This window comes from Apteryx mantelli, chromosome 1, assembly GCF_036417845.1.
Source record: "Apteryx mantelli isolate bAptMan1 chromosome 1, bAptMan1.hap1, whole genome shotgun sequence".
Lineage (NCBI taxonomy): Eukaryota > Metazoa > Chordata > Aves > Apterygiformes > Apterygidae > Apteryx > Apteryx mantelli.
In genome coordinates this window covers 181,774,994-181,802,026 of record NC_089978.1, presented here as the reverse complement: position 1 = coordinate 181,802,026, position 27,033 = coordinate 181,774,994, and the positions used below count along the sequence as shown (strand labels likewise).

The 27,033-nt window shown below is 39.9% G+C and overlaps 1 long non-coding RNA gene across 1 annotated transcript; it reads right to left on the bottom strand.

The window, feature by feature from the left end:
* Positions 1-804: 804 nt before the first annotated feature.
* On the bottom strand, positions 805-26,634 carry LOC136994625 (uncharacterized). The gene is made up of 3 exons (XR_010886631.1): positions 26,391-26,634; positions 1,692-1,762; positions 805-890 (listed from the first exon to the last, which is right to left on the bottom strand). It is a non-coding gene; the product is annotated as an uncharacterized lncRNA (long non-coding RNA).
* Positions 26,635-27,033: the final 399 nt, after the last annotated feature.

The window sequence follows — 27,033 nt, the reverse complement described above, 5'->3', positions numbered from 1 at the left end:
AAGTGATTTGATCACAGTTTAGTAGTAGCTACTAATAAGGTACTGAGTTCGAGTGCAGAAGTCTATTCAGTCAAGAGGAGAAGAATATAATAAGATCTACTGGAAGTTGTCATTAGGGATATACAGCAAAGAAATATAGGCGTAAATTGTTGACAGTGATGGCAGTTAGTGACTGGAACTACTAAGGCTTAGGGTGAACTGTCTTACCAAAAATATGTAAATTCCAATTCAATATATTCCCAAAAAGAGGTATTGGGGGAGCTGTTGGAAATCAGGGAAGTTTCATGGCCTTAGATTAGGAGAAGATTAGACTAGATTAATACAGAGTTCCTCTCTGGCTTTAAATCTGTTAATACATTGACAAATCAAGGCATATACATTTACATATGTCAGAAGTATGCCAATTACAGCCTACTGTCAAAATATTTCAGACAACAGAGCCACCTTTACTTCCCTAAATTAGTCTTTGACCTTGACCAAACCACCCGGGGAAATTCCAATCTTCTTTTCTCAAAGTTGGCACATTTTCAGACCATTCAAGACATGAAAGTGCACAAATTTAGAGATTTTTTTGTTGTTAAAAATAGTTCTCTGAGCAATAACATTTAATATCACAGTACTTGTTTCTCAGTTAATGGCCACTCAATCTCCAGGCGCCCAAGCAATTTTTGAACATCACCAAGGTTAGGCTAGCCCAGTAATTAAGATGATCTCTGTTGTTCATCTGTTATTATATATGTAATGTCCTGGCACTCAAAGGGTGGATTTTCACAATGAAAAATCTGTTGCCAACAATGGATGTGCCTTGATTTTCTTCTCCACTCACACTGGCATATTTTTAGTTTTGCATTTACAGATGGCATCAGTTGACTTTGGCTGACATGTTCATCCTTCAGGAAAAAAAAAAAAAATGAACAAATGCAGAAATTATGTGTGATAAAGTCAGCTGTGTACTTATCTCAACCCTTTATCTCCTGTGGCTTTTGAAGCAGTGCAGCATACAGCTGGAGAATGATGCCTGAAACCACTTTGGATTAAACAGAGGAGCAGTCAACCATTGCGCAATACCTATTACCATGTTTACTTAGCTTTATTTTAACTGGGATCCATCTGTGCTACACTGCTTAATGTCAGTGAAATTCCTTTCAGCTCGCTATATTTAAGAAGTTTGTAAAGTGATTTGAGAAGCAAAATAATGTTATATTTCTAAAGACTAGTTTAAGAAAGCTTCTTTTATCAGAACTTTTTTAGCTTGCAGAAAGTCCTAAAGGCTTTGTGTCTTATTTTTATAAGCATGTTTGAGATATTTTGATCAGATATTTTAAACTTGAAATTGTTAAAATTCATTTAATAGATTTTAAAGTAAAATGTGTAAATATAGAACTGTATTTATTATTAAAGTGAAATGCAGCCACAGTAAAGGACATGAGATTAAGCCCTGTACAGTTTCATATTGATATTTCCTATATTTTCTGCTCATAAATATTACTAAATTCATTATCTGTAAATAATATATGTAAATGTGTAGTGATTGTAAATAGATGACATACTTCTTTTCTATCAGTGTTTCAAGCATATGTAATTTGTAATAAAATGTGACTGCACAGTAGAAAACATTTAATCAGGGTCTAACACCTCACAAATGTGCATGCATCCTCAATTCATCATTCCCAAGTTATTCTGATACTTACACTAACTTCCCCAGATGTTCGAAATTCTTGGCAAAGTTTAAATTATGGGTTGTGTGCTCTCATTAGCTGTCCTGGGGAGCAAAAACATGAAGAAAAGCATTTCATTTCAACACAGACTAAGTCTTTTTATGAAGACTTCGCTCACCGACCCTTATCAACAGATTCTGCTTCCCACACGCATGCTATAGATATTTCAGTGACAACCTCTGAGGGCTGCACAAGTGGCATGTGAGACCCTCTCACCTCAGACCGTGTGACAAGGACATGCATCCGGTCACACGATAAATGCTCATAAGTTACCTGGCAGGCCTTAGATTATACCAAACCACATGAGAGATGAGGGTCTGCTGCACTAGGCTGCTGCTATGGCTATATGAGAGACAGCTAATTCTCCCAGATGCTTCTTTGTTTTCTCTCCAGTGCCCTACGGGGCCGACAAAGCTAGTCAGGGAATTAGCGACCAGCTGGCAAAGTTCATCTGACATGCAGAGACGCAGCGGCGTTGCGTATCAAATACATAGGATACAGATGCTGCGGGCGAGCGAAAGGTGATGCCTGAAGAATGGGACTTGGCAAGAGTCAGGCAGCTCAGACAGTTCTTCACTGCCTGTTTTTATTCAAGTAAGCTGTAACTTCTAGTGCAATCAAGTCATCGTCTAGGCACCAAAGAAAGGCTAGACAGTGGACCCATTCTTTTGGGGAGGGACTGTAGGTCAGAACAGTTTTACGTGCTTTGTTTTTCAGAGATCATGATTTTAAGGTCATTTCTGTGAAGTACCTGAAAAAAAGTAAAGTACAAATAACTAATTACAAACTCTGAGAAAGCAAATAATCATTTAGGCAGGAATTCAATCCACATGGAAAGTAACAAACTACAAAGATCAAAAATAAATTAAAACAATCCCATATGTAAATTGATTTTAGCAGGGGTGTGCAGGTCCTAAGCAAAAATGAGAAAGGAAAACAAAGCTAGAGTTGACCCGGACAGTTCAACCAGATAGGCCAGGGGGAAAAGTAGTAGTTTTGGGGTCAAGTCTCAGAATAGTCATATTAGGTGGGACTGAATCAGCAGTGAATGGGGATGAGAAAGGCATTATTTGTAGGAAAAAAAATTGGAGGTATAGCAAAGGCAGCATAAGGCAGTGCATGAGCCAAGGAAGAGTGAGGCCTTCAAGAGACAGGAGACAAATAGGAGCAAAGTCTTATGGTATCTGAAACATGGTAGTGGAGTTTTGTAAGGGACAGCTCAGATTTGATACGAAAGGACAGAAGCAGTGTGATGGCTAACGAGATTAAAATGGTAAGAAAACAGGCAATGAAGAGGCTTTCACCTACACCTGCTTCGTCTTGACAGTGTGAGAGCTGGGGGCAACAATGAAGAAAAAAGAAGCTGTGTGATTTGAAGAAGGACATACAGAAAGGAGAGAGAGTAACTAAAAAGGAAGAATGGCCTGGTTAATGAAAGCCTGAATGCAGAAGGGAAGGACAGACATCACAGTTACATGTCTCGGTACATGGGAGAAAGATTTTTATTAACTTTTTTGCTGTATAGTGGTAGGGCCTAAGTTCAGAACTTCGACGTTCTGGGCAGTGTAAAAAGTAGACTTCTGACTTAGTGGCCTACCTGATATAAGTCAGCAAGAAAGCTGCTGCCACATAGATTATCAAACTGTTTCCTATTCATGGTCTCTGTAATAGGAATTTCTGATTTACAATATTGGGCACTGGTTATTTCCTCAAATTGTTATGTGAAATGCTGAAATAATAATCTCATACATTTCTCTATCATCAGTTAAGGCACTGCTGAAAACCTCATTACTCAGCCACTTAAGGGAAAGCTCAAATAGTTAAAAGGTTTGCATCAAAATTAACTATCTTCCTTCAGGAAAGCACTGAAAGTCAAGAAAATGGAGGCAAAAGAGTAAGAACATAAGTATGGGAAGGCTAGCAAAAAAGAACAAAATTAGGATCACAGCAGCAACAACGTTAGAAAAGCCTTTCCAGATCCATCAGGCTTAATAATTGTGCAGATCCTCAGCTGCTGCAAGAGAACATAGCTCTCACTCCAGCAGAGCTACACTTCTTCCAGCAACAAATGGTGGACCAGCATCCCCACCAACAGCAATCACCATTTCAAAAACACGTACCAACTATAATTATTATAGGGGCAAATCTATCATTCTCCAACAGTGTTACTGTAAAAAAATAATTTGGGCATTATTGTTTATTATCCAAACTAGGCTTAGGAAATTGATTCAGCTCTTACCTATTTTTAATAGAAGAGAAGCCCAGCTCTATGAGATTTAAAATTTTAAAGGAGAATGCAAATTTGCCAATGCTAATAAATAAAGTACAAGAACTTCCATGTATTTATACCTAACACTTACAACTGTGCTAAAGAGAAAAGGCAATATGAGCATTAAGAACATCTTGTTCACATAACGAGAATCACAGATTTCTACTTCAGTGACTCTGGAGACATAGGAAATATGAGTACATTCCCTCCATAAAACAATTTGTTGTGGCATTGTCAAAATTATCTAAGGATCCAATCTCAGTCATAGGAAAAAAACAAACATTAAGAATATTCCTCTTGAGAGCTGGCTTGCAGCCAGGATTTCTAAAAAAATCAGTCACAGACAAAGAGTCCACTCAAAATCCCTATTTAATCTTTTCACAGGTGGCAGCACTTTCCACTTGTCAAGCAAAAAATATGCCTTCATTAACAAGGGAAAAAAATGTTCATCTGTGAAACTAAAGACTTCCACTAAGTATTATGCGTACATGTACCAAGAATCTTCTCCAACTGGCTCTGAAAGTCTCAGGACCCCAAAATAATTAATACTTGAAGGAAGTTTCAAACATCTCCTTTTTCATCTGGAGTCATTCTTGATATGTAATCATTGTTTTGACAGGTGTCTGCAATTATTAATTTGGTTCCATGCACAACAAGAGCTTCTCAAGACTATCTATAGATTTCCCTGCAGTTATCAGCATTTCCAGTTTATGAACTGACCTTTTGCTTGAGGAAGGAGCTCTCCTGGCCTTCTAAGAAAGCAAACAAAAAAAAGTTACTAGGGAGATTGTTCTACTAGAAACAGAGGTTTCATCTCCTGTAGCAAGTACCACGGCCTTCGGTGAAATCCTCCTAGGCCTCTTTTCTGGTTAGCTATGAAAATGGACTCCAGAAGGTCTTGGGCAGTCAGGGAATGAATTCAAGGATATGAAGTCAGTCTGAAGTCTGCAACATTAACAGGTGTCTTGGTACTTCTCTCCTTGAGCATAGTCATAAGTCAGAAAACAAAAAAAGGAGCCAGGATCATCGTTCCAGAGAAGTATGTAAAAAAGATTGAGGAGAACGTGTCTAAACCATGGCAAACAAGCCAAGTGAAGAGCCAGCCATCAGCCAGCCATGACCTGCCAGTTGTCTGCAGTTCAAGACCTTTTCCTATAGCAAGTCTTCTCTAGACATCATTGGTTCATCTTAGTTCATGCAGAGGAAAAATAGTTCCCTGAGTTAAGTAAATGCTCTACTGTGAACAAGTAGTATGAAGAGTTTTGCTGTATTGGATGTGTACTTGTCCCAGTATACGGTCAATCCTGCATATTGTTACATTTGTCCTTATTCTTCGTTGTAGGTTTGGGCAATGTTAGTGGCAATATCACAGAGTTCATGAGATTTCAGCGTATTCCTAAATACTAAGTTGTAACTGCATACAGATTTTATACACAGATTTCTCTGAGCTAACTATTCCTCAGTGAAACTGGCCATTGCTAACCACTAAGGTGACCACAGCTCAACATATTTTCTCCCTTGTTTAATGATGACATGGTATATTTGACACTTGTCAAATTCAGTATGACAAGGCAGCAAGGTGCAAGGCCCATTTGTAGAACTACATGAGACAGAAAGCCATTTCCTCAAAATTAGTTTTATATACTTATCTCAAATTTCACCTACAGCTGGTTGGTAAAGTGTAGGAAGCTTGAAGAGAACAATAAAATATTAATTTTTCCACTAGATTTAACTTTATTTTGTAAAAAAAAAAAAAAAAAAAAAAAAGGCAACACCAGCCCAAATCCGTCTCCAGACTGCTGAATACAGAGATGCCTGAGATGCTCCTGCTGCCAAAAGGGTCATCACTTATGTTCACACCTCAAGATCTAAAATCAGTCATGCTAGGTCATACCCCAAGATGCAAAATTTGATTTGTTGTATTGTTTTGTAAGACCTATCCTGCAAGAAAATATCTCAGTTCACGACTTTCAGGAACAATCTTTAATCTCGCAGTCTTCATACTAGCCCAATTTACTGACTTAAGGTTTAAAATGGCAAAAATAAGACTATGTTCATAAGAGTCTATTTAATGTAGTTCAACTAAAATATGAATGTCTTAAGGTCAGAGCCTAATTTTCCCCATCTTAGGCAGGTTTTAGGCACTTCTTTAAAGTACAATCTAACTCCAGAGACAACTAAAGTTAATCAGGTCTTCCTGTTTAGAAAACAGGATCCCCATGTGCCTATGCAGAAACACCTGTGTATATTTTAAAATGCCCTGATAAGGGGAAATAACCTGACTGCGTAAACTCAGTGAGGAGGGGACATTGTTAGAGAATAAGGATACTTTCCCGGCACTATCCCATTCATTTACAACACACACACGTGAAATGCTGTCTCCTTGAGCACATCCAGGGACAATTCCTCTGCTTGCAATTCTAGGCCTCCTTCCAGCCACAACCTCACCCAAAAGTTGTTGCCTTCCTCTACAGCTCATACAGCAGCTACTTCTCTGGATGACCCTGGTACTTCTGCTTTGCTATCTCCAACCGCTTATTTTTCCCACTCCCTTATCCACTCTTCCTGCTAAATAATACCCAAGATGCGCCTCTAGCCCATTTGGTTTAGTTTTCAGGCTGGCTTTGCTCATTTGGGGGCAGGCACTTTTGTTTACATTTATCCAGGTGAAGGGGACTCTATTACCCATCAGCTTGAAGAAGTTTTCCCCTAACCTACAGAATAACAATATGAATTATTACAACCATTGATGGTAGAGGCTGTAAATGACTCAGCCATGGTGTCCCACACCCACAGAAACACTACTGTCATCAAGTCAGAACCTGCTGATGCAGAGGCTGTTAGAGCAATCACTGTCATTCATTGCCACTAATATAAAACAACTGTGGCTGCAGGCCAGTCGATTCAAATTTTTTTCACTTATATTTGTAGGTAGGTTTGTGTTGCTATCTGCAAAACCAGTCTAAAAGCATTTCAGGTAGCTGTGCACTACAAGGAGATGAAGACCTTTTGGTTCCAATATTCATTTTAAAAACTTGAACTCTGCCAATGCCCAGTGTGACAACTGCTTAACTAGGTGTCTCCCTGGCAATTTTCTGTAACAACCCTTCAGAGCAGAGGTGGAAGATTTTCTTCTTAGTTTCCCTAACACTTCTATTTTTTTCTGTTTATCAGCATGAAAAGAGATCCATTCAGAATTATATTACATCCCTTACTCAGTAGATTTCCTGTAAAAAGGACCATCTTCTAATAAGCTATACAAAGTCATTGCAAATAATTTACCCAAAATATGAAAATATGAAGGAACTTCACTCACACAACAAAATCATGAACACTTGCTTTCACTTTTGAATGGTTTAACTCTAAGTTAAGGAAAGGAATCAGTCTGGCTAAGAATTTCCTGCTTTGTTTTGAAAATGTAGGTGTGGTCCAACAAAAATTTCTGCAGAAAAGGGCCAGTTTCCACACATCACTCAATTAAAAAATATATATATCCTCAAAGCACTGTGTTCCAAAATTATTCAAAATCAAAAGCTGCTTTTTTTCTTCTCAGAATGTTTCAGTTCAAAAAGTAAGTAATAAGTTTTTTAAAAATAAAGTGAAAACTTTCTAGTGACATTATTCATTCTTGTATATAGTTCTCTGGAAAATAGTTGTTCATGCATTCAAACCACTGATTGTTTTATGCAACAGTATGTAAATATTGCCTGGAGCAGGGGGACTCAGAGCTCCTTCTTCCCAGCTGAAACCCAGTTGGGCAGATCATCCCATACCATGGCTGGGCAGCTCAGTCACTGCTGTCCAGGGGGGACACAGTGGGCTCAGCCCCCCGCGGCCAGCGCCTGAGCTCCCACACAAAGCCACCCACGCCACCAGGACCGGCCAAACTGTGCTGGCTATGGTGCTGCCACCTCAGATGGGAAGTGAAGGTGGTTTGGGGAGACAGAGGATGACAAGGAGTTTCCTGGGCAGAAAAGCCCTGGTTCAACCCCGCACGCAGCACCGGGGGAGAACACGTCTCCCAGAAAAGGACGTGGAAGATCTCACTGAAGCACTCAAGGAAAAAGAAAGAAAAGGGAGAAGATAAAAGAACCCCAAAAGACAAAAATAAGTAATTTACAGAAAACATTCATGGTACTTGCTCAGGCTCCGACAGCTGCGAGGAACACGAGGCACAAGCCCATTTCTACCTGTAAGTGCACCCACAGGGCCGCAGGGGCAATGGCTAGACTCCCACCTGAGTCCTGCCCCAGGCAGAGGCCTCTTGCCCAGGGACTCAGGTGCAGCTGGAAGGTACATGTGGACCAGGCACCTGGGAGGACGTCCGGCTGCTGTGAGTAACCTCTTGACACGAGGTTGAAGGCACAAATGTTTTGCAAAAATCTCATAGTTTGCAAAGAAGTAAACATCAGATGAAAAATGAATCCCTCGAGAAAAACAAACTATTGGTGGATCAAGCCTTTTCTGACGGAGGACTGTGCAGCCACACGTGTAACCATACTGGCTGGAGCTAACAGAGGCAGCTAAAAACCTCTCTGGCTTCCTTCTTCTCTTCTCCATCTTCTTCTAAATCCATGACTGAATTCAACTATGAACAATATCATAAAGAATTCATACATCTTTTGATTAAGAGCAATAGATAATAGTAGGCAATAAAACCGGCAGCATGGACTTACTGCTGATCACCAAACTGGAAAGGGGGTGAATAAGAACTACTTCTGATGTATTTTCTTGTCATACTCAAAAGATAGGACACATAATCCACCTTTAAGGATTCAGATTTCTATTGATTACTAAATACAGTCAGGCATGGACCAAATGTTTTAGCAGATAATTTGGTCTTTCAGAGAGCACAGACTCATACAAAATTTGAAAACTAAATAACACACCATCATTCATGAATAAGAAAACAGTTACTGTCCTAAACAACATTTTCCCAAAAATCTAACTTTAGTAATTGCAAAATTATGGAAGAAGCTATAGATCAGTGCAAAATTGCTCATACTCTAGAACAACAGATATTTTCTGGAATTTAGAGAAAAGATCTTACTAAAGAAACTCACCTCTTTTCTTACTTTTTAAATAGAATTACAAAGTTGAAAGAAATGTAACTTTTGTATATCTGGAGTCAAACAAATAGTTGCTTCAGAATCTTGTTACCAGAAATGGAAAGTTCTTTGCCTAAGATCATATTTACACAGTGCTTGTCTATTACTTAGCGCAAATAGGAACTTTGTCTCCAAATAGGTGGTTGATACAGGTCTTTAACAATAAATAATATTGAAAGTAATATTCCCACAGTGTGACTGAATTGGTTAGGAGCCATCACGCAGCTCTAGCCAGTTTTCAGCTAATGCACCGACAAAACCAAACTTTTGCAGTTTAGGAAGACTGTGAAGAGACTGATTTATTTATGTAAAACATCCACTAATTATTTAAAGGCAGGGGTAAAAAAGATTTTGTTGAAATTTGCAAGTGATGCTGTGTAGGACAACACTGAGAATACCAGAAACGCAAAAGCAATACAAAGGTTCCTGGTGCTGGAAAAAAAACAACTCAAATATTAAATACATTTAGAATGAAAAATCCTAGCAACAGATTATCAAGTTAAAAAAAAGAATTAGAAATGTTCACTCAAAAGGAAGTGCAGTGCGTATTTCACTCACAAGGGGGGAAGGGGGGGGAAGGGGGGAAGGGGGAATACCCCCATAAATCATTTGCTGGTGCTACTCGCTGACTGGATGACAACTCTGAGCAGAGGACATGCACTTTGTGTGATAGAACAGTTGCTCACCAGTAAACCAGATACTTCAAGGCTGTAGTCTAAAGCTGAATTGACCATGTACAACATAGCCCTGAAGACTGGGCTTTTTCTTCTTCTCTTCTGCAGTACTCTACGGCACCAGCTCCGGTGAGCTCAGTGAGCACAGTAAGCCCAGCACCACCTCAGGTCTCCACAGATGAAAACACCAACGACCATAGATTAGTGGGAAAAACAGATAGAAAACATATAGTGTGGATATATATTTTGAAGACTTCTGTTTATCAGCAAAAATTCTTTCTTTCTTCAAGCAATAATCCACACATACTTTTGCATCCAAGCAGCCATCTCCTTACAACTGATTTTCTCTCAGGGAGTCCTTCATAGAAGAGTGACATTAAAAGCAGTCTCCTGGATACAGCCATCCCCTGAGGCTGCAGAGGTAAGGTGATGCTTAGTAAGAGGATGGATGGTGAGCCAGTGTCCAGGGATCTCGAGGGATGAAGATACTTATCGGTGATGCTGGCAAGGTTGTCTAGATACAGTAGAGCAAGCCCTGGTCCCATGAGAAGGCTCCACCATAACATACTCTGATACAGTTATTTACATCATCACTGTGTGAACATAAAATGAGAGCTTCTTCCCAACAGAGAAGGTGAAGTAACTTGCCTTGGAGGCTTGAAGTTTAGACAGAAAAATGGGAGAATTAATTTCTCTGTTGTGAGAAAGGTGAAATTTGGACACAAATGAGGAGAAAAAGTTGGAAGTATATAAAGTGACACCCTGTTTTTGAAGAATAATGCATAAAGAAGGTCAGTCATAAGGTCTTAAATGTTCTCATTCTTCCAGCACAGGTAATTGCAACTGAGAAAACTATCTCAATAGGGAAGCGAAATGACCAATTAGAGATCAAGTCAAACAAATCCACAAGGATGCATTGCACAAGGTTTAAATCTGACAGGAACATGGGAACCCCTATAGAGGTAAACATCCCAGTCTTGAAACAACTGGAAAACACAGGATGAGAGAAAACAAAGAATTGATCTATAGGTGGGGTCATGGAGCAAAACAGCTGTAAACTGATCCTAAATGGCTGGATAAAAATATTATTGGGAAGATAACTCCAGTATTTGAAACTGATTACTTTGAAGGGGAAATAGGATATCAGAGTCGGAGGCTAAGCAGGGTAGCAACAACTAATATATGCTATTATTTGTGAGGAGTTATTCTATTACTCTCTTATTAGAGAAAGAGTACTCTAACAAAAAAGAGCCATCCAATGCCTATATGAGGAAACTGAGCATTTCAAAGTCAAGAGGAGTCAGATGACTCAATTCTCAATAGCAGATCTAGAAACAACAACAGAGCTCTTGAAGACTTTACCAGGCAGCGAAGATCTGACACCAAAATCCAAACTTCCTCAGCTGTGTGCAAAGACCAGGCCCTTCTCTTGCTTACTTTAACCAGAACAGAATCGCAGAATAGTTGGGGTCAGAAGGGACCTCTGGAGATCATCTAGTCCAACCCCTCTGCTCAAGGGTTGGCTACAGCAGGTTGCTCAGGACCATGTCCAGTGGGATTTTGAATATCTTCAAAGATGGAGACTCCACAAGCTCTCTGGGCAACCTATTCTAGTTTTCAGCCACCCTCTCAGTTAAGAGATTGTTTCTTATGTTCAGATGGAAATATCAACAAAGACATTGAGGGAAAAGTAAACATCAGGCTGTTCAGGCAAGGTATCTGGAGAACATCTGGGAGGAAATCTCAGCAGTGCTAGCTACACCAAAAAAGCAATAGGCTTCCTGTTGGTAAGGGAAGCAAATAGGTCTTTGTTAAGTTGATCCTACTCCTGAAAGAGCCTTGTGAGAATGCTGGAACAGATCTCTCAAGTATGATACAGAAGTATGTGGTTTATCTGCCAGAAAATTGGTAGACTTAAGTGATAAAATACACAATCTTGTTTTCTACATCTGTATCAATCCTACAAGACTATCATCTCCCAAAAGAAAAGAATGGCTCTGCTAGTATACCTTTTTTTTTTGGTGTAGTGCATGGTAGTTGAGCTGCTTGTCATCACCTGGACATGTAAGCCTTAGTTGTGAGACTGGTCAGCTTTGTATTTTGAACAGTCTGGAAGTCTAACATTTCCATGAAGCTTCTGCTCTCCTGGAGACCCAGTCCTGCTCAGCCTGGCCACCTAAGTGGGCTCCTCCATCCGAAGGGACGCATCCTATACTGGAGGATATGTGGAGCTACAAACGTCTAACTAACTGACACATTAAGAGGGAGTTCCTCATAATCTGAGGAACAATCACTGAATGGACGTAAGGCAAAAAAGTGCACAGCCTGGAAGCGTATCTAGAAACACCTGCAGCAGAGTTTGGCATGTGTTCAATGTCATCAGGACAAAAGAGTCAACGTGATCTGAGAGAGCAAAATATTGTTTCACTGTAATAGCTGGCAAGGAGGTAAAGTTAGAACAGACTAGAAACTCTGCCATATCACTGTGGGACAGAAAAGTCTTGCAAGTACCCTAGGAAAATGGAGAACACAGGTCAGAGAAATATTCTTTTGGAGTAGACTTGTACAGAGGACGTCCCCTGGATCTCCAACCCCAACCTTAGTGTTGGAGGCTTTTGTCCACGCAGTGAGTGGTGCCAAAACATCTGCCCCAGGCAATGCCGTCTCCTGGACCAGATGCAGCCTTCGTGGCTTCTTGAACAAGTAGTTTTACAATTGAAACTCCTGGTCTCTTCTTGCTTTAGATTTAAAAGAACAGCAAGTAGAGCACTTAACAGAAATTTGCCCATCCCCAAGGCAGCAAAGACATAGAGGTGTATAAAGGTTGGATGGGGGAATTCAATTCAACTCTTGGAAGAAACACAAGAAAAGATAACCTTTGAAGAAGTTGAAACAAAAACATTTTTGCAAATCTAATAACAAAAAAGTGCTTCATTCCAAAAAGCTGTGAACAGAAACCAAAATGGCACTGGGCAAACCACATATGCACCTATACACTGAGCAAAAGGCAATACCATTTACTGGTATTGCAAAAGAGTGAGGAAAGCTCTGCAGTCTTAACTAAGGAGAGGCATGTATGTGCACAGCATGAGCATCCTTGTGGAGCGTCAGTCAAAGAATGAAGATGTTCATGCAAAAACAAAGTATTTTCATGAAAAATATATGAAAAATATCACCTTCATACAAGGGGCAGTAGAAAGCAAACAAAACAATAAAACATTATCGGGCGTGAAGTTTGGTGGTTTGAAAAGCTATTCAAAATTCAAACACTTTTTCTTCTATTCATTTAGCTTACATAGGAATCGATATATTAGCTTATATGGAACTGAAATAGGAGCAAAGTCAGTTACCAGTATTAATTATTTAGTTCTATCCCTAAATGCTGCTTTTCCATCTAAAAGAATTAGCAGACATAACCTTAAAAAACATTCTCTCTCCTTTCCACCCTGCTTTTGACAGGACATTATTCTTTATATAACACGGCTGGTGTACATAGGGTTTTCCAGGTCTTTAAGCACTTGTTGCCTGCTCTCAGGGTTTTACAGCAGTAGGAACTCTATTTCGTCAGCCAGGAGTGAACTGTTCTCTGTACCAGTCTCTATTTATTTTTATTATTATATGTATTAGGAGAGCACTTAACCATGAACAAGGATCCCACTGTTCTAAGCGCTGTCTAGAAGCAGAAGGAAAAAGGCTGCTTGAAAGCTCTTGGGGTAAAATCTGAACACAGGTAGGCATAAACAGGGAAAAAATGGGTAAGAAAGCCCACAGCCTCTTCACACATGGAATGTGGAGGCTTTGCAGGGACTCTGTACTTCAGGGAATTTCAGCAAGTTTTTATTTCCATGTCAAAGATTCCTTTTTGCACAATAGAACTTCTGGTGTTTGAGGGCAGTAAACAACATTACACCCTTAAAAGCTTTTGGTTTATGGTAGAGTGAAGCATTTCTCATCAAATCTAGGACCTCATAAATGATACACTAAGTCTGATTTTTTTTTTAAAGGTAAATAAGTGACAAACAATAGAGCCATTGTCCACAAAGTACCATTCTTATACCAAGAGCCTTTCATAATGAGAGCAGCATCATAAAAGTGCTTTGATCTATGGAGGATCAAATATCTTTGTTTTCTATTAACATAACTTTCTTTCCCAATGGAACACAGAGAATTCCTGATAATGGCACTCTATTAGGATAATTAGAAAAAGATTGTTCAGCTCTATTTCCCCTCTTAGAGCTCCCTGGCAAATTTCTCCGTTCATGTCATTCAGATTTTCTATCCCAAATACCTCTGTCATAAGGAAAAAATTAAAAAGTTTCACATTTATGACTCGGAAGTTTAGGCCTGCCAGTGTGATATTAACCAGCCATTAAAGGATTCTGAAGAAGGATCCAGACTAAAAATTAAGCCATCATCTTTTAAAAACTTAATTTTTTTTTAACATGAACAAGATTTTAGATAACCATGTCACAGATCTTTTAATGAGGCAGAAGGAATGTGCCCCAAGTTTATTTGCAAGGGAGGCACGAGAAAGCATTACAGGAAGAGTTTGCCCCAAGGGGTTTCAGGGTGTGATATGACCAGAAGCAGAATTTGTACGACAGATGACAGGCAGAGGAGGACACTTGTAAGAGAGTATTCCCAGACATCCTATTAGAAACCTAGATTTCTTACCTTGCCTCACTAACTCAGGCTTTCAGCTCTTTCATCAGAGATGTAGATCCGAGGCCACAGCCAGTCAGGGCTGGCTGAAGAAAGTTGGTCCCGTTTAGCCAGGCACCTAGTGCCCCCATGTGCCTTAATGAATAAAGGTTATGAAACATTCATCATTTCCCTTTTCAGGTTCTACCTCAGTGAATCATCCCTATACTGGAAAGCTCATAAGGACAATTTGAGGAATCTCTCTAAGTACAGTTTAGGGTTTTTGATGGAGGGGACACTCCCAGGCTCTCCCCACGTCAATGGTGGAGGAGTCTCCTCGTTTCTGCTATTGTTTCCTCCCCACAACGTCACATGGCAAAGAGGTGGGAAGTGCCGCTGGCACAAGGCTAGCAATGGGATCCCTCAGATTTTGCTGGTTTTCCACCCAAAACACAGCATCCTTGATCAGCAAGATGGTTGCCAAGCATGGCAAAACAGTCTGAACTGCAGAAAGGACAGAATCAAGGAAGAGATCAGCTGATAAAACTGATCAAAGGGGCCTCGAGTTATGAGGGAATAGAATCTCATCAGCCATACTGAGCAAAACTAGGGCAGGAAAACCGAGGGCAGAGAAAACAGAGTCCAGCCAAGCAGATGTTGGAAAACGGATTATTGCAGGGGCATAAAGACAAATCATTCACAGAGGACTCTATGGTCTGTAGTGGTCAGAAAACTGAGAAAAAGTGCACTGGGACTTACTTTTGTTCAGATCTATACATTTATTGTTCTATAAAAAGAAATGTGTGCCTGTTTGGTTCAGCTATCTGAAAAGGCTAACTTTAAACTCAGAGTATTTGGCAGGCTGGAGAGCAGGGCAGGGGTGTGCTTAAACTGCTGAAGAGGTACAGTTCCTGCTTCCAAAATCTTAAGGCAGGTGGGACACTATAAAGCATGTTGGAGAAGCCAAGAAAGCAGTCAGTACTGCAGTCCGCTTTGACACACATTGATATTAGCCCATGTGCAGGGGCTAAAATACTGCAGCCTAGCAAGTGTCCAGGTTGGGGAATATCTGAGATATATGACAAGAGACTTAATACTCTTCTAAAGTGAAAAAGTCCTAGAAAACACTTCCATCTGCACACACTTGACTGCTTAGTCAAACTGAGATCTTAATTACCATCATAACCAAAATTTCTATAAGCCATATAGAAAAATAATCACTTTACTAGGTAAGTATCCTTTTCACCCTGCATTACCATTTATGTACTTGTTCAATCACTACAGTCCTGGCACAGTTGACATTTCATGCTGGCTCAGGGGACCTGAAGAAAAAGAGATGAGAGCTGCCCTGAAAAGGCTCAGCTGGAAGAGCACTCGGGCTAGCTTATTGACTTGGTCTTGGTCATGCTGACTCTAGGAAAAGGAGCCAGGATGCAGTCTTTGGCAGAGTCTGGGCACTCAGGACTTTCAGGATCCCAGCTCCATCCAGCAAAAAGCTGGGAGGCTCCAGTCATGTACCTGGCTTTCCAAGCTCTTTGTGGCTCTAGACCACAGTGCACTTGTGCCTGTGGACACAGTGGCTAAAGCTGTTTTGTGAATAAAATACTCCAGGGCATAATCCAGGTCCATATGCTTACACTCTCTCTAATCTCACTTTCCCCAAAACAGAGTGGCCTTGTCCATAAAACATATTGGAAACAGTGTCTGGCCCCTGTGATTAACCAAACAACACGTGGGACAGACAATGCATGGGCCAAAACCATGCCAGGGAGCCCACTAACAGCATGTTAAATTGTTAGCTTGTGCTTGCGCCCATATCCTGCCTAATCTTATTAATGCAAACATAACCAGAGTTTTTGGCATAAATCAGATTGTCCAGATAGATAGGGTCCAGAGTTAAAAATTAGCATCCTATCAGTGTGTCTGCAGACCTGGAAACACTATGTTCTAGGCAACTAGGTGAATTTCTGACTTGACTTAGAGAGTTTCCAGCCTGCTCCATTGTCTAATTCTCCTGCAAAATAACAAACAAAAAATAATTTTGCATAAGGTTTCCTAGCCCTTCAACAGGAGCCTTGTGAACAGACTCCAACCTTCCTGACTCCAAGCTTCTTAGCACGATTCTCTGCACAGCCTGTTGCACAAAATTTAGGACTGATTCAGGACTTCCACCATGTCAGAAATCAGAGGGTGTACAATACAGGGAGCAGCTCAGGCCCTGGTGTCGTACCTCCATGTTCTCCACCCATCTACACATGGAATGAGAGCAGGTCAAGCTGAAAGTAATGCTTTTATTGATTCATTTTAATAAAAGCCTTTTATAACTTACAGCCTCTGGACAACTTAATAGAATTGGACAGAAAAAAGACAGGAAGATATACAAATATAATAATCAAGCCTGACCTTTGATCTAGGTTGATCTGATAAAGCCCTGGCACAGGGCCTTCAAAAACTACTCAACATCACACTTCGGAAGGATTCCACTGAACAAGTGATATAAACTTGGGCTTTGTGGTTCATTCAAACTTTACAGTCATTGACCCACTCATATGCAGATTTCAGGCAAAAAATATTGACTTTTAACCTTCTGGATGAATTCCACTGTTCATTTTCTTATGTCCTGTCAGGCAATTATAAAACTACTTACATTAGTCATGGTGCAATCTCTTTGCCTCTCCACACTGTTCTCTGGACATTTCATCATATTATACTGGGGTTTTACAACCAGAAAACACATTGAAACATGACTTTCTACTCTCCAAGCCAGAACTACTCAACTCTGACAACTGGTGCACAAGGACCACATGCCAGTCTCCCTGGACATTGCTCAGCTGGAACAAACAGACCTACCATAAAATAGGGAACAGAGGTTCTTCACAAGTCTAAACAAACTTGGTGCCCATAATTCAATGTTTGGCTTTATCCAAGTCTGCCGCATTTAGCTTCTGACATTTTAGCAGAAGATATTCCAGCTGAAAAATGTCTTAGGGACAAGAGAGGCCTGCGTCTTCTTCTAGCAAGGGCTTGTATCCAAAAAAAGGAAAAAAAAAAAATCTAACCCTTTTCTCAGAGAGAATTACTGTCACCAAGACATGCTTAATTTTATAATGTTGTCCAACTTCTACTTAAAGAAAAGGCATGATTACACAATATTCTCCCAATTAGTACCTTGTATAGTTAACAGGGCTTTCATCATATATTTGTGGTGTATAGGACAACAACAGAACATGAAAATCTTTGGTTTCAGATTAAAAGGGAATCAATGCAAAGACCAACAAAATCATCCCAATAATAAAAAGCAGTTTACTTTCTGTAAATAGCCTAGAGGACAGGAAACGCTGAATGCCATTATGGACGACTGTTCCCAGTGCAGTCTGGGTCTGAAAGCTCTAGTCTATATACTCTGAACTTTGTCATAGCTTTCCGACTCCATACAGGGAGCTCCTCCCAAAGATAGCATAGTCCATCAAAGATAACAAAGACTGATAACACCAATAGCTAGTTTGGGGCATGGATACTAACTTCTCTAAGCTCCTTCTATAGTAATATAGCCTCTATAAAATAATTCAAGTAGCCTAACTCAGATTCTTTAAAGAGTGACTCTGAGCGCCCAATTTCCTAGATTGTATTACACGCTATTATCCAACAAAATATGTATTAGATTCTACTGGCTACTTTGGCTTATGAGGCAAAGAGGAATCTGTGCTGCATGTGCAGTAGAGGAATATGCATCCAACGCAGAGTCATCTGCATCCATCATCACACCTTCAGCATGCCCAGGATTGTGCCTTTAGGCATAGCCTCTGCCACCTTAAGATAGCTTTTGTGAAAAACAATTTTTTAACCACTGAGTTTGTCCTCTATGCAGACAGGTTTCTAAGTTGATCTTCCCTCAACAATTTTACAGGAACCATGGTATCATATTTGTAATAGCACAGTTTAGTGCTATTGACCTTGTAAAGGCATGCTTCAGTCTTGTTGGACTATCCAGAGTAATAAGGAATGCACCACTGCTCTTCCCTGCTGTCCCAGCAAGAGGAGGTTAGACAAAGCTTGGCTTCCTAGGATGACTTTGCAGAGATCTGAACTGCACAGGTCCTGACGGTGACCTTCTGGCAGTGGAATTCCTACCACAGCCTATCCACTCCTGGCAGGAAAAGGTACATTAATGTCTCTTTTAGCAGAAGAAAGAAGTTCACAGAAGACTTCAGAGGGAGAAGGAAGCCTTAGCATGGAAAGGTAAAAGCTTATGGGAAAGGCAGATATCATTACAGGGGGCAAGAGCTGAGAGGGAGCAAAACATGGGCTATCCCCATATAACATTGCTAAACAGATCACATCCACACATCACTAAAACTGTCATCCAGACTTGGAAGAGCAGTTCTTCTGCCTTCCTGCTCACACTCTGTTAACTCTGGTCAACACAAGAGAAAACACTGTTGCTCTTGCAACCTGCACTTAGAAGTGCCCCAACCACCTTTCCTCAGGCACCCAGCTTTCTCAGCCTAACTGGTAAAGGGACTAACCTGGGAGAGTGGACATGAATGAGAGAGCGCGCCACAGTTTTCAAGGAAATAAAAAAACAGATATGGAAATCAATGATTATCATCTCAAAGAGCAAAGGTTCCTTACTGGTCACCTGCAGCTATCACATGATGTCATAGCAGTGAGAAATAAGTTAGAAATCATTCTCTTTTCCAAAAATGCAGTATTTCCTTCAGCTTAGCCTCCTTGAAGTAAGTCACTTACACAACAGCATAATTGCATTTTCTATCCCATTTTCTGCTAGACTAGGCCCTGCTACCTGCAGTGTAAGGCCTACTTCCATTTATTCTTTGTCAACATGGTAGTGAGCCATGATACAGTGACTTCTGCCAGACTCCCAGGTGCAGCACTGTAAACTTTATGATTAGATTTTATGCTCCCATTAACAGAGAGCAAACAGTCTCTCAGATAATTCATTGCCAACAATTTTTACAAGGTTAAGTTTCAGTTACAGGCCATACTCTTCTTTATTATCTGCTGCTCAGGTAGGACAACAACTTTTATTATGCGATAAAAAAAAAAAAAAAAAAAGGAGAGCAGTTAACGTCTATATTCTTTTCCAGGCCAAATTTTGATCTTGGGTTCCTTGCAAACATAAGTTACCTTACAGATAAGGATAAGCTAATACTCTTGCTCTATTCTTTGGAACAACAGAAGTGTCCTAGCATGAAATACTGAGACACCGGAAAACAGCCCTTTTCTGATATCATCTAATACCAATTGATTTATGAAGTGGTCAGGTAAGATGATCCCCTCATCTCAGGTGAAATGACAGGACACGTAAGGACAGCTGCTGGTTTTAGTCTAGATTCTCGGATAAGATGCAGCTGCATCTCCTTCTATGCAGTCAAACTATGTCAGTACCTACTTAAAATTTCTTACAAATTTGAAAGTTGGTGAAAAACGTTGACATCTATGCTGCTACATCTCCATTTCTTTTGTCCATCCAAACTACCTAGGAGAATCTCCGCATCTACAATTATACTCTCATTGCAAGACAGAGATATAGCTAGTATATCTTATGTATTAGATACAGTAGATAGAGAAATTCAACTAACAGTCTTTTCATTAAAGGTACATAACCCACAGATTTATTACCTTGTAACCAAATAACACCAGGATATACCTGCTTACATTCAATTCACTTCACTTCAAATCTATCTTTGAGATCTATCAGATGCAAGGATTTGACACACAGTCTAGCAAAATTATTCAAATTACTTCCTTTTGAGATTCCCAGCACCAAGGAAATAAATGACTATTAGCCAGACACTGAAAGGTAGGCAAGGTCTTGGAGAAGTGACAAGGAAGCTCCATGAACATACCTGGCTCTGAAAATATGCAGTTTTAAAAATCTGTATTCCTAAAATGATGTAAATAGTATGTGTTGTCCCCATCCACCCAAAATCACTCTCAATGAAAAAGCCTCTGATTTTCTGTGGATACACAAATGATTGGAAGGTATTCCTTTCTTCACATGTCCTTGAAACCAAGAGGATGAGAAAAGCTCAGTTTGTTGCACAACAGTTCAGGAAGCTAACTGCTATCAGGAAAAAAAAAAGAACAAACAACAAGAACCTCACAAAGTTATCTAGCACAGATGTGACCACAGCCAACCAATCTAAAACCCACAAAGGAAAATAGGGTTGCAACTGATTTGACTGGCTGTCCATCATTTATTTGAAACCCCAAGAAATATTACTAGTGGGGAGAAATGATCATGTGCCTGCTGGTCACAATATTATTGACCGGAGTGTGTTTCCATGGTCACAGGGAAGTAGTCTGCTCATAATCCAAAAATACTGATCAGATGACTTGTGCACTAATCCCTCAGCTCAATTGTTCTATGGCATAAATTGGATGACTGGACTTCTCATTTATTCATATAAAACAAGAAACATTGTCTTCCTGTAACTCTGAGTGACAGTTCATGAAACAGATGAACCAGGTAAGAGGAAGCTGCTTAGCTAGAGGCTGACTGACACAAGCATCTGAAAACTCAGGGACATGAACCAATCCCATGGATTTAGTGACAGGCAAGTCCAGAATCAGGTTTTTTCTTCTATCAAAAAATTCATTTATTTAAGTCTACCTGATTAAATATTCTACTTAACACATATAATCTCTCTTGAGGATTTCCAGATTCTTAAAGCAGTCTTCTTTATGAACCAATGGAAAACCAACAATGGCCAATGTCCAAAATTGCTAGAAAAGAGCAAAAGAACAGAAGAAAGCCGAAATGGTTCTCAGGAATATAGAGAAACTACCTTCTGCAAGGAAGAGATTTTTGGTCTGTGATGCTTTTCTTCCTTCACCAATGATCTACCTGCTTTCAAGAGACTATTGCTCCCTGTTTAGGGTGCATCTGTTCCCCAACTCTCATGCTCCCTAGAGGGCAGAGTCTCTCATACTCATCTCCGAGTGAAGGGGTCCTCCATTTTAACCATTGTATAAATGAATATCTCAGAAGGGAGAATTTCTTAGAGATCTGAAGTTTCCTCAGATTTCCAAGAGTACAATCCTGATAGCAACTGCAGTGACACTGAAGAGGTTATATATCTTCAGGCCACATCAGAATCATCAATTGCTTCCTCAAGCATGCTACAAGTGGATTTTCCTGGATCAAGGAGATTTCATCCATACATTGCTAGGGGAAACATTCTCAGGGTCATTAACTATTGGGGTAATTTCACTTCTGTAACAGTCATCATGGCTTGCAATTCTGAAGTGTCCAGCTGAAGAGCCTAAAGTATGTTCCACATCCAGCCACTTGCGCCTGTTTCAGGGCAGCTTGCTTTGGCACTTGCTAATACATCCACAGTTTAGGGGGAGGGGATGTGCTCAATTTGCTACAGTTAGTAAGTAATAAGGATAAGTCTTTCAAGAAAACTAGGACACTAAGTTTATCAATCTTCTCAGGTAAATACAGATTACACCATCTGCAACAGGTGGTATGGAGAGTCTTTCCAGCATTAAGCTCTGAAAAACAGACGGAAGTTTCAGTCTATTCTGATAGCTACTTAGAAATTTAGTCATTATACTTATCACATCCTGGAGGAAAAAGGTTATCATCAGGAGATGAAGAAATAGCAGAATGATGAAGAAATGACAGCCAGACGACCTCTGCTGTTTCTCATTGTATTTGTTCCTTGCCAACACCTTTGTTTTTCAGAGCCTCAGGATTAGAAAACAATGATTAATCCTTCAAAGGATTGTAACCGTAGGCCCCAGGTGATAATTGCAGAGGATCTTCAAGACTGGGAAACTTTTTTTTTTTTTTTAATATATAAACAGTTACAGTCAAAAGCCTGGAAAAGAAAAAGGAGCTAAGACCTTTTGAATAGACAGAGATGCACCCTAGCTTTCATCATCAACATAATCTCACTCTTTAGTATGGTAAAACTGGTTCCAAGCATTCAGCTAATATAACCAAGCTGTTTGAAACAGACACAGTATAGATACAGGAGAGTATCATAGAGCAATGACTGAGATTTTGAGTCTTTGGGAAATTTTGAGAAGGTGGAAACTTCCCCCTCCTCTTTTGACTCAGCTCCTCCAAAGATGATACAAACTTCTAATGTTTGGTGGGATATTGTCAGTTTGAAAAGTTATCTTACTTTCTGAGATGTAGTCAATGAGCCCTGAGGGCAGAAATAGCACAAGGAACATGCCTGCAGATTTTGAGGAGGCCAATTTTATACCTGAACCACACAGCTCTGATGAAGTGTCTCAACTGTCTGCTATTCAAGATAAACAAGCTTCCTCAGTCTTTTGAATTTCAGCTTTTTTTCTGCCAATCACCTAAACAAAAAATAAAATCCATCCTTCATTGAAGAACAGGGTTAACTCCAGGAGGAAGAGTGAGGCAAAAATATTTGATCAGTAACTGCAGTCCCCAAAGTCCTGACTATACAAAAGGAGGGTGTGGAGTAGGAGAACACCTCAATGAAAGCACTAAAGAAACTCTACAAGGTCCCTAAATAGTTCTTAAGCTATTATGTACACTAAGATAAGACATATTTACAAACAAGGTTAGCCTGGCACAAAAGATAAAGTGCTCACAGTTCTGTCTCAGCCAGTGATGGAAGAACCAAGGCTGCTGGCCTGGCTCCATGCTTTTTGCCCTTGGCAAAAGGAGCATGTGGGCAATGAGAGGCCAGGTGTAGCTCATTAGCAGTGGTGGTAAAAGCACATGGATTTCACAGGAATGCTGTGCAGACTGTCTCCCATAGAAGAGATCTGCTTCTTCCCTTACGTATTCCTGTCATTCTAGCTTCCACACAAACACCTAAATTCATATGACAATGAAAGCACAACAATGACTAAGCGGGTTGTCAGGTTTGACAGAAGTTTGCTATGAAATCTTTAATACCAAATATCAGCATACTTTTACACTTACCAGTAGAGGTCAGCTTCTGGTGCATTGCTATAATTACAGTCTCAGTATAAATTAGTGCTTAGGTAAAAATGGCTATTCCTTATGGGAGTCCCTTTTTAGTATCTGCAGTTTGATATAACCCAATCAGGAAAAACTGTCAGTAAATTAATTAGTTAACCCAAGATTTTGTTTTCCCTCCCTCCACTCCTCACTCAAGGCTTAAAATCTGAATAGAAAAGACAAAAAAGCATATCACTATCTTCACAGTACATCCTATGAAGTGTGAAAAGCAAGGTAAGATACAGTGGCTCAAGAACCTACCAAAGCACAGAACACAATTCATACAGAAATAGCAATAACTCAGTATTATGAACAGAAATGATAAATAACCAACAAGGTACAACAGTATGATCAATGACAGCTATCTGAAGCCTGGATTCTGTGCGAAACAATTTGCTAGACATTAAGAGCCACAGTTTTAACCCCTAACATTAAGGGCTCTGAGCTAATGAGCCTGAGGATGGCTCACGTTTCTTATGGCTGACCTCTGATGTGCAGTAGGGCTTAAGTACCTTGATCCTTCATGTTCAGGGAGGAAAAGGAGGAAAAGAAAAAAAAAAAGAAAAAAAAAAGACCTTCCCTCCCCCCTCCCAACATTTTATTGCAAGACTTCACACAGGTCACCCAAGTATCTGAAATCTGACTTCTAAAATAGTAAAGTGGTCCTAGCATGTTCTGGGCACAAGGTTAATTATTTCACTTGGACTAGGAAATGGTTCAAAGTTTGCTGAGCAGAAATCATCACTATTAAGTCTTTGCTTCCCTCACACTATGGAACATTTGAGTTGGCATAAGACTTGCAGTAGGTTGTCCCGACTGTGTTAGAAATTTGCTAAAAGAGTACTGAGGCAATTCATCTCGCAGTCTTTGAAGGAATTGGACTGAATGGACCATGGTGGAAGGGAAATGAGGAGATAGCATGCATATATAGGCTGGGCAACAAGACTGTCAAGCTCACAACTATAGAGTTAAACATTCCTCTTGCAGATCCATTCCCAAACCAGCTGTTCACATACAGTTCACCAAGGTAACCACATTTGTTTGCTAATGGGCTACTACAATCTTCATTGCTGGGAATGCTGCTCTGACAGGGTCTACAGTTAACTAGGAATTTGCATCAGATCAGAGCCTATCCCCTCACCCCACCCACAGATGTCAATGCCAAGTATTTCAGAGCTGATAAGCCCATGCTACAGTTACCAGTACTACTGGGTTCAAAACTAGTGTAGCCAGTTCTGCATTACTCAACACTAGCCCAGTGTTTCATAACAGGACTTGTATAAGCATTACTGAGGGTAACGGACTATCTGTTGGTGGGTCTGCTTTTATTTGAAGGCTGCTTAAGTCTTGAGACTCTGACCAGTTGAGATTTTGCAAAAAAATTTACTTTTTTACATTTAAGAGAAAAGTAAGGGTTTGCAAGCACCCTCAAGTTCAGGGCAACACCATTGGTTCAGAGGGACCTCAAAGTGGAACAGGAAGGAGGTAGGTGTAATTCAACATCTAACAATGCTCCCCTCCAAGATAATCTGAGCAGCAAACTGAAGTTACAAAGAACTTTAGAATATGCACAGTTAAAAAAAAAAGTGGGGAAAAAATGGCTGGTATAAACAAAGCCTAAAGTTAGGTGTATTTGTTATGAAAAGGCAACTCCCATCATGAAAATGAAAAAAAAACAGGAAGAAAAATAATTTGGTTTATTTACTGTCCTCTTTCTCCTCTCCCCCTCAGGAGTTTCTTAGAAACTTACAGAATATCTAGAGAATCCCTTAAAGTAAAATGGACATAACGCCATCCCAGGCACTAAGAACAGTTTGAGATTTTTCTCATTTTCTCAAGGTGTAGAAACATCTCGGATTATAGCAGACACAAGGGCTGCCAGGCACAAGCAGCATGACAAAAGTGAAATTAATGTAATAATTCAATGAAAACAAGTTATTTCTAGAATCACAGACAGAAAAGCAAAACAGTTAGTAAGTCAAAGCTTAAGACCTCCATTTCATCTCATTTACAGATGGTCAAACAGGCCTCAAGTCAGCTACCTCTCATTTTAAGAGCATAAGAGCACTAGCTCCCCATTCTGATGAGGAGAGCACTAAGACTTACAAGAGGCAGAAGAGCAGAAACCTAAAGCTAATAATAGCAAGCAGACTACAGGGCTATTCTGAGGCACATCCAAAAGTTCAGCAGTGGAACAAGAGGTGTGCAACTGATGTCTATAGTATGCTGACTGCATACTACATACTACAGCACTGTTTAAACTTACTCATCTCCTGCTATTATTTAATAGAAAGTCTTTTTCAGTCCCATCAACACACAAGTTCATACAATTTTTCTCAGTACTACAGTCAAGCTTTCCATGCTCACTTCCGAGTATCTATGTAATTTGAATCTTGGTTCAAGTTTGGGATTCTTCCCTGCTCCTCTTCACCGTTTTGCCTCTTCTTGATCTCTGCTGCCTCTACACCTGGCTTGCTTCCGTTTGTTTGCCAGCCTCTTCCTTGATATTGCTTCCTTGGAGGCACTCTTAAAAATTGTCCCTGCTATCAAGAACATTCCTGTGACACTGGAAATGCCTAGATAGCTTTTAAGCTTATATATATATATAAACACAAAGCATGCACTACAAGTCCCCAAGACTTTGAATTAAAGCAGGACCTTTAGAACATGAAAGGAATCTAAGCCTGCTTCTAACAGCTGCTAGATTCCCAATAATATTCCTATATAAAATGCAACTAACCAAGATGGGTCTAGAGGAATGAACAGGTTATCTTTGAACCCGATGAAAAGAGGAGCTGTCTTGCAGACAACTACTACTTGGTATTCCAAAGCATTTTAAAAAAAGTATATGGAAAAAAATATCCTCAAAAGGACAAAAATTCCCCCCCAAAAGGACATTAAGACTATTTCAGAAATTTAGCTAGGAAGGTTTATCTAAAGGATTCTTGAAAAACTTCTCTACTTCTCTCCTACTATTGCTTGTCCCTCTGCACTTACCTTCTAATGCATCTTCACCTTGTAGTTGTGGAGAACATTTTGTGTGTCAAAGCTGGGTTAAAAATTAACTTTCATGTATCAGACTTCATTAGGAGAAGTAAACAGCATGCCACTCCTGTAAATTGATCATTTTCTTGCTCAGCACTAACACAACTTCAGTACTGAAAAATTATTACGTAGGTCTCCACTGAAAAGAGAAAAATGTTTCTGCATTTGTTTTTCCTCTAAATTAAGCCAGCTGAAGGTCTCGTTTATACTGTTGTGTCTTTGCAATAGCCAGGAAATGAAAAATACTGCAGCAGTGATAGTTTGGTGTACCGCTATTAAAGAGTGAAAATTTGTTTCCAGAACACCTTAAACTAAAATCTAAATAATCCGATCACTATTCATGAAGTTGCCATTTTAAGCACAGAAGTAGTAGCAACACATACTTGTGTTAAGGATTACTGTGCTTTCCTGCTGAAGTTAATTTTCCTCTTACACAGCTAGTATTTTGCTTAAATGGCTCAAATTATCTTCTCCTCCCCCATTATTCAGCACAATTACTCATAATTTGCAAAATCTTTCTTGTAGAAATGAAGTCCTCAGGAGAGACCACCAATTTAAAAGACTAGTACAACCAAGGGTATCTGCATATTTCATT